This window comes from Procambarus clarkii, chromosome 55 (assembly GCF_040958095.1).
Source record: "Procambarus clarkii isolate CNS0578487 chromosome 55, FALCON_Pclarkii_2.0, whole genome shotgun sequence".
NCBI classification, from domain to species: Eukaryota; Metazoa; Arthropoda; class Malacostraca; order Decapoda; family Cambaridae; genus Procambarus; species Procambarus clarkii.
Genome location: NC_091204.1, coordinates 23,775,392 through 23,784,247, shown reverse-complemented (window position 1 = coordinate 23,784,247; position 8,856 = coordinate 23,775,392). Strand labels below are relative to the sequence as shown.

The 8,856-nt window shown below is 41.4% G+C and overlaps 1 long non-coding RNA gene across 1 annotated transcript; it reads right to left on the bottom strand.

Moving 5' to 3' along the window:
- Positions 1-7,260: 7,260 nt before the first annotated feature.
- LOC138352829 (uncharacterized) lies at positions 7,261-8,422 on the bottom strand. The gene is made up of 3 exons (XR_011222904.1): positions 7,990-8,422; positions 7,719-7,847; positions 7,261-7,339 (listed from the first exon to the last, which is right to left on the bottom strand). It is a non-coding gene; the product is annotated as an uncharacterized lncRNA (long non-coding RNA).
- Between the last annotated feature and the right edge of the window lie 434 nt (positions 8,423-8,856).

Below are 8,856 nucleotides of genomic sequence, written 5' to 3'. Positions count from 1 at the left end.
CTTTGAGGAAGGCAGAACTGTTGTCTTAGATCAGTGAGAGTGTCCATGCAAAGTGTCTTGTTTGTGAATATCTAACACAATTAACCAGCTGATGATGAGGTGACAGGGGGAAAAAGCATGGGATTCTTCACATCCAGATCTACGTCTGCATGCTGTAGACGTCCCCCACACCTCAAGATATTGTGGTTATTGTGGTGTTTGTGTGTTACTGAGGAAGTCTTGGTTGTAGGGTTGATGTAAAGTCATGACTTGGTTACTGACTTTAATACTTAATATGATTACATGACTAGTAGCCACCAAGCTTGGCGGGCGTCCTGTACGCTCTATTGTTTACCTTCTCTCTCTGGCGTCTGCTCCGCCACACATAGAAAACGGATGGTACCATTTTCTGTGAACATGACATCCCTCCTTTTCTTTAAAAAGAATGAATACAGGATGTCTACCATGCTTGTAGCACAAAGCAAAGTTATTGACACAAAGTAAGTTATTACCATATCAAGAGATACTGCATACATTTAACATTAATTAAGCACACAAAGAATTTAAACAACTTAATCTTTTCCACAAAGGATTTCAATGTTAAAAATACATATGCAATGTTAAACATGAAAGAAACTGTAATACAAAGTTACAAAATATTGAATGAGATATCTGCATTATTCAAACAATATTAAATTTAGTTTAGCATAATAAGTAAATACTTTTCATTACATAGGAACACAATTAATCATCAAATCGTGAAGGGCGTTTAACATGACGTTTAGGACGAGAGTCCTTAAATGCAATAACATCCCTTGATGAACTGTTTGTCGGGTTATAACTATTTTTTTCTTTTTCTTTTGCACGACTTTGCACTTCATCATTTTCTACACTAGTTGGAATCACTTTGAAATAAGCCATATTACGTGTTATACTATGATCTCTATTACTAGCCGTTACCATAGTTCCTTTTACACTAATCACTTTATATGGTTTTGTATCATACGGCATAACTAACTTTCCCTCTTTTTTCTTTTTAACGAGAACAGTGTCACCAACCTTTATGAACTGTTCCTTTGCACGTTGATCATGAGCAATTTTCATTTTGCCCTTGGCTAGTGCATCTTTCTGAGCGAGACGTTTATCCGTTACCTCGGCTGGCATGACGGGTAGTGCGATTCTCATAGGACGTCCAAATAAAAGTTCACCAGGTGACTTGCCCAGTGTTCCATGCGGTGTTGCACGGTAGTTCCTGAGAAAAGCATACATAGCTTGTTTCCAGGATCGTCCTTCGGCATGAGCACAGCGTACCGCTTTCATGAGAGGTTGCATGAATCTCTCAACTTCTCCATTTGCTTGAGGATGTAGTGGCATCACACGGCGGTGTTTGAATCCAATATGCTCAGAAAAGTTGACGAAGTCTTGTCCATTGAATGGCGGTCCATTGTCTGTCTTGACAACTTCGGGAATGCCAAAGTTTGAAAAGATCTTGTCGAGTTTCGGGATGACAGCCTTTGCAGATGTGGAAGTGATGATTTCTACTTCTGGATAACGTGAGTGATCATCAATGACTACCATCAAGTACTCTCCAGTTGGTAGTGGTCCGCAGAAGTCCATCGATACTTCCGTCCATGGTGCAGCAGGTAGTGGTGAAGGTTGTAGAGGTGTTGGTCTTGAAGTATCCACTGCAGCTTGGCAAGGGACACAGGCATCATGCATGTCCTTTGCTTGACGATCAATGCCAGGAAACCACACCTTTTCTCTTAGCAGCTGTTTCGTCCTAACAAGACCTTGGTGTCCTTGATGTGCAAGCTTCAGAGCACGTTGCTGGAGAACAGCTGGAATCACGATACGAGTACCTCGCAGCACAGTGTCGCGTTGTTGCGTAACACTTAATTCTGTCTGGATGCGTTCAAGTGCTTTGAATGCATCTTGGTCAACTCCTGAGGGTGGGATGCGTGGAAACTTTTTCTTAGTCAATGCATCCACTGTTGCTTGCAGAGTTGGGTCCTCTAGGGTTGCAGTACGGATTTCATCAAGAGTAAGAGCCTTAGGGACTGCATCACAGGTTACAGAGTGTACATATTCCTCGGCAACTTGCTGATGCTTGGTGATGGTGAAACTGTTGGCAGGATGTCGACTGATGTAATCAGCGGGATTGCCTGCACCCGGCTTGTATTTCACCGTAAAGTTGTATGGTTGCAGACGAAGAGCCCATCTCTCAATGCGAGCTGGTGGTTTGGACTTTGGATTATTGAAGATGGTCTCCAACGGTTTGTGGTCAGTGACTATCGTGGTGAAGGGTGCACCAAGCAGATACACATTGAAGTGTTCACAGCCCCATACAAGAGCAAGAGCTTCCTTCTCTGTCTGACTGTATCGTTGCTCAACATCTGTGAGAGAACGGCTGGCGTAGGCAATTACTACTCGGGAATCTGGTTGACCAGGTTTGTGTTGGGCTAAAACAGCACCTAAACCAACAGGACTAGCATCCACTGTTAACTCAGTGTCCATTGATGGATCAAAATACGCAGCAGTCGCATTCTCTACTAGTGCATCTTTCACAGCATCAAATGCATTTTGCTCGATATCGCTCCAGTACCATGATGCATTTTTCTTCAGCAGCTCACGTAGAGGCTTTGTAATGGTAGCAAAATCTGGAATGAAGCGAGAACAGTAGTTTGCCATTCCCAGAAAACTATGTACTTCAGTGGACGTTGAAGGAGGTGCAGCATTCTTGATATCTGCAACTTTCTTAGGATCTGGAGACAGACCTTTGTCACTAAGTACATGTCCAAAGAATTCAATTTTATGTTGATTGAACTCACACTTTGCTCGGCTTAACGTCAGATTCTTTTCTCGTAAGCGTTGCAATGTTGCACGAAGAGCTTTGTCGTGTTCAGCTTGGGTACGGCCATAAATAATGATGTCATCAGACATGTTGTCAGCATTAGGTATATCTTGCAATACCTGGCTGATGATGTGCTGGAATACCTCGGCAGCACTGTTGATACCAAAACTCAGGCGCTTGTACCTATACAGACCTCGATGTGTCGTAAACGTTGTGATGAAGCGACTCTCATCATCAAGTTCAAGCTGATGATAGCCCTTGTTTAAATCTAACTTGCTGAATATAGTTGCACCATTCAAGCGGTAGATCATATCATCTACAGTCGGTGTAGGATGGCGTTCACGCATTATTGCCTTGTTGGGAACACGCATGTCCACACAAATGCGTATCTCATCTGGATTCTTCGGCTTTGATGGAGTGACAATTGGGCTTACCCATGGTGTTGGGCCTGTTACTGGTTCAATGATATCTAGTTCCATCAGCCTATCCAGTTCGGCATCGACTTTCTTGCGAGTATGGAATGGTTGTCGGCGATGTGGTTGGGCAACTGGAATTACATCTGGGTTGATATGCAGATGTACTTTGCTATCAGTATAACAACCTATGGATTTAAATCGATCAGAAAATTCAGCAACAATACCATCAACATTGTTTGCAGATTCCACTGCTACAGCATTAGAAAGCTGAAGTAGCCCCAATTTGGTTGAAGTCTTGTAACTGAGTAAAGACTCCTTTGCATTCCTAACAACATGGAATGTAGTAATGAGCATTGCATTCTTTGACTTAATCTCTGCAGTGAAAGTTCCAATCACTGGCAAGGCTACCTTTGAAGCATAGGCAGTGGCTTTGCCATTATAGTTCTCAAGCTTTGGAAACTGTTTTTTAAATTTTTCATAGTGGCACTCAGCAATGGTGTCAATGTTTGATCCAGTGTCAATGAGAACCTTGAGACAAATACCAGCAATGTATACACATGTCTCTGGGTTGTTTGGAAGATCATTCCATTCTATGATTGCTTGTACTCCATAAGTATAATCACATTCACTGTCATCTGAGACTGGTTGTAATGAAATGTTGTCTTGTACATTATTAACATTCTGGATATGAGGTGCAATATTGTGTTTACCACCTCGACCCCTATGACCTGATCCTCGTACAGTGCTTTTATTCATTGACTGTGGTTTCTTTAGTGCAGAACGACACATAGCACCAAAATGACCTAGTTTTCCACACTCATAGCACTTCTTACCTTGAGCAGGACAAACATTATCTTGGTGTGGGTAGTCTCCTCCACAATTGTAACATTTATTGTTGACACCCTCTGATGTGGGTCGTTGTGACTGCTTGAGTCTTGTTCCATGACTCCAGGTGTGATGTGGTTCTCGGCTCAATTTACTGTTAGGTTTGGCATGATATCTTCTTTGATTACGATGTCCTCCCTGAACCTTACGTACCTCATCACTGTTAGTAACAGTGGCAGAACCGTTATTGGCACTGCACTCCATGACACGAGCATCACGTGCAGCATCTTCCATTCGACGAGCAATATCCAGTATCTTGGTAAGAGAACTTTCATCATCAACAAGTTCTAGAGCTCTTCGACGGAGACGTGTAGATGTGCATGTTTCAATTATTTGCTGTTTGATTTCTTTGTCAACATCAGCAAACTCACAATGGGCTGCTAAACCCTGCAGACGTGTGTGGTATTGATCCACAGTTTCATTAGAGAGTTGTTTTGCTCTCCTGAAATGCATAATTTCCATTGCAGTATTTTGCCTTGGTTTGAAATGCTCTGTTAGTTTGGCTTTGGCAGTGTCATAATCTTTGGCACCACCAGTGTCTTTCAGTGTGTCAAAGATGTCACAAACTCTATCACCTGCATAATGAAGTAGAAAGGCACGCTTTCTTTCAGCACTTTTGATGTCAGAAACTATCAACAAATTTTCAAACTTTTTAAGCCATTTGACCCACCTCTGTGACAGGTTTGTCTGGTCACAGTCAGGATCAAATGCAGGAAACTGAGGTATATTTGCCATTTTTACTGAATAAATGTAACTTATCACTTAAATGTTCCTCAGAATATTAAATACTTACTGCACTGAATATGTTAGTCAAGAATTCACTGTAATTACTTTAATTTTGCAAAGCACACAAGCATTTTAATGCAAAAGTTCATAACAGTGCACAATATAGCAGCAACTGACTTCTTACCTAGCCCTTGTGTACATGTGTTGTTCCTACTCACAGCAGCAGCACAGCAGTTGGCACAGCAGTTGGTACAGCAGCAGTTGGTACAGCAGTTGGTGCAGCAGTTGGTACAGCAGTCGGTACAGCAGTCAGTTCAGTGTGATGAATTTTGTAGCACGAAGCGTCGTTTCGTAACCAAAACATCAGGTTTTGTACACATCAAAGCGTCGTTTCGTACACAACGTCGGCAGATTCCTCAGTACACAGTTTCTTCAGCACAGCTTGGGTAGCACACAGCTTGGGTAGCACACAGCATTGGTTAGCACACAGCATCGTTTAGCACACAGCATTGGTTAGCACACAGCATCGGTTAGCATACAGCATCGGGTATGGCGCTCACAGCTTCTCTTCCTCCTCCAGGCAGCATGCTTCTCCCTTGTGTTTGAAACTGAACAAATACCTGCGTTCACAGTTCATCCTCGTCGCCAATGTGGTGTTTGTGTGTTACTGAGGAAGTCTTGGTTGTAGGGTTGATGTAAAGTCATGACTTGGTTACTGACTTTAATACTTAATATGATTACATGACTAGTAGCCACCAAGCTTGGCGGGCGTCCTGTATGCTCTATTGTTTACCTTCTCTCTCTGGCGTCTGCTCCGCCACACATAGAAAACGGATGGTACCATTTTCTGTGAACATGACAGTTATCTGGGTCAAACCAGAGACCCAGATCATTCACCAATTCCTCCTGAAGGTTTTCATAATCTCTCCCATAAATTTCAATCTGGGCTCGCTTGACCCCGTACTTTAATGGGCTAGGAAACTGGTATTTGATCCCAATTTTCTTGAGAAAATCAAATATCACTTGGGGTTATTCCTAGCAATTTATTTAACTCAGAGTACTTAGTAGGATCAATTTTCAGAGTTCGAGGTGGTTTTGGTGTCTCAGTGGGAACATTGACATTGGTCACGATGACTTGTGGCTTTTGTTTAGGTCACTGGTCACTGATTAGCCACTGGGGTCCATAAAACCATATCTCGGCTCTGGCTAATTGCCTTAATGCCAGTCCCCTGGATAGATAGTCAGCTGGGTTTTCCTCAGTAGGGACATATCTTAATTTGCACCCTGATGACAATTCTCGTATTTCCCTAACATGAGTGCTCACGTAGGGAGTTTTGTTAAAATTATTCCTTACCCATTGTAAGACTCATTACCTGACAATACCTATGTATCAGTAAAGGGGAGAGACTATTTAAAGTTTTGGTCAGGCAATGAGACGATCGAACTACTACCAGTAGGGCTGTTAATTCAAATTGTGGCAATGGCCGTTTCTTTAACGATGCCACAATAGTTTTAGATGTGAGCAGTGTCGCCTGTTCATTGGTAACTAGATAGACCAGAAGCCATATGCCTTTCCTGAGGCATCACATATAACATGCAGCTTGACCGGGTGATCCGAATTTACAGTATTATGGGGAAACTTAAGGTTGCTTGGGGCACTTAGATCCATTTAATTAACTGTTGACATTTTTATTGCAAGTCATTTGGTAACGAATTATCCTAACCTATTTTATTTTGCAATTCCTGCAAGAGTAGTTTGCCCTTAATTAATATGGGACTTACCAGCTCCGGGGGATCAAATGGTTTGCTGACTTGTAATAACAGTTTCCTCGTAGTCAAATGGGTGGTGTTTGTTTCTACAGATTTAATGGTTAGTTGATCAGAAGGTGTGTCCCATTCTACACCTTCAGAAGTACTTTCAACTTCTGAGGTACTTTGAATTTGGAAAATTCAGCTTCAATTAATTTATTTAACTAGGGATTATTGGAGGCCCATGACTGGAGAGGCATATTTGCTCCTAACAACTCGCGCTTAGCCTTTTAATATATCTCTATTAGTTTTGTTTCATCACTGGTGGTCCCCTGGAAATTACCCACATAAGGATTATTGCTACTTTCAGTCTTGTTCGGGTTATGTGACTTCTTCAAGTGTGTATCTAAGGTTGCTTGGAGCAGAAACGGTGAAGAAGTAGCACAAAACACAACTGATGCAAATCTGTACATGACTATTTCACTGAGTGGATCCTTAATCCATTGGAATGTTGTGTAATTTCGGTCTTCTTCTTGGAGACCTACCCTACGGCATGCCTTATTTATGTTGGCTGTTTAGGCATAGGTCCCTATACGAACCCTTAACAGCACATTACTGAGCCTTTAAGGGGGCGATAGTTAGGGTTCATAAAAGTTGTTCTAGTGCAATGAAAATTTATTGACGTGTTACACGTGAAGAGGGCTGCAAGTGGTCCAAGTTTCAGCATCGCAGCCTAAATAGAGAGGGAGAAAAAAAAAAAAACTTTTTTTAACCATTTTTTTACATGTTTTAAAGTTGATATAACAAATACAAATATCAACTGATATTATTTCTATGATACTCAGCTATCACAATACTATATAATAAAGGTTGTCTAGTGGCATTATTATCCCAAACCTATTTAGTGCAATAATACAAATTTTCAAAGTTCACCCAAAAAATTATGCAACAAAATGATGTTTATAAATATATATAAAATCAATAAATGATCTTAGGGGAAATATATAACTTGAGTTTTTAGAGGCACAGACTCTTCATATAATGTGCAAGTTCCATGTAAATTGAATAATAAATAAAAAAGTTATTCAACCATATAGTTGCAAATTAGTTACCTGTAAAAAATGAAGGTCAAAGTTCAGCCACCTTTGGCTGAGGTTGATGAACTACCAATTTCAATCAAAATTACCACCCTTGTAGATTGGCATTCCTTCAGTAAGGTGTGTAAGTTCCATGAAGATCGCCTGATAAAAAAAAAAAAAAAAAAATTATTAAAAAAAAAAATAAAAAAAAAAAAATAAAAAAAAATAAAAAAAAAGACAGCAGCTTTATATTTACAATTATTTATGATATAGTATCAAGATATAAAACATAATACATACTAACCTAATATAATTGGTCTGAAATATGCAACATCTTGCAACATCAAGAGGGAGAACGTCTTGAGTTGCAGGTCTAAGATCTTGAGTGGCAGGTGCCGCAGGTGGTGTGGCAGGTGCCGCAGGTGGTGTGGCAGGTGCAGCAGGAGGTGTGGCAGGTGCCACAGAGGTGTGGCAGGTGCCACAGGAGGTGTGGGTGCCTGGGTGTGAGGCGAGGTAGTGTGTTGTGGGGGCGGGAGGCTGCCCTCTCTCTTCACTCAAGGGAACTCTTGTTTTGCCTCAGTGTGGCTTTACGCTCCTTCTTTACTTGGCTAACGCGTAGAGCTCTTGCCTTTAGAGCTTTCTTCTTGTCCGATACTATATCCATTGTGCAGTATATGCAAGAAAATACGATCTGTGCGAGCGCGTCAGGCATGTGACCGCCGGCACAGACACTGAGAGGGTGACTAAGCCAGAGTAATCGGATTATAGCCCCTCCCTCTCACAGAAGACAGTTGCCAGCGAGTGTGTTTATAATTTGTATATGCATAACAAGATATTCTCTACTCTATTGCGAAATACTAGACGCTTACAACGTATGACGCATCACCCTACGGCGCACCCGAGCCGCGAGGACCAGATTTCGGGCAATTGCGGCTGGAAAATTTGCTCTAATTACGTTATTTATTATCATAACATTAAACGGTTTGCACCACGGTGTTGCCAGAACGTTGTAGTATTTTTATAAATTTTTCGTGTTTGGCCGAATTTTTTCGGCCAAACAATTATAACGCCACCCCTGGAAATTACCCACATAAGGATTATTGCTACTTTCAGTCTTGTTCGGGTTATGTGACTTCTTCAAGTGTGTATCTAAGGTTGCTTGGAGCAGAAA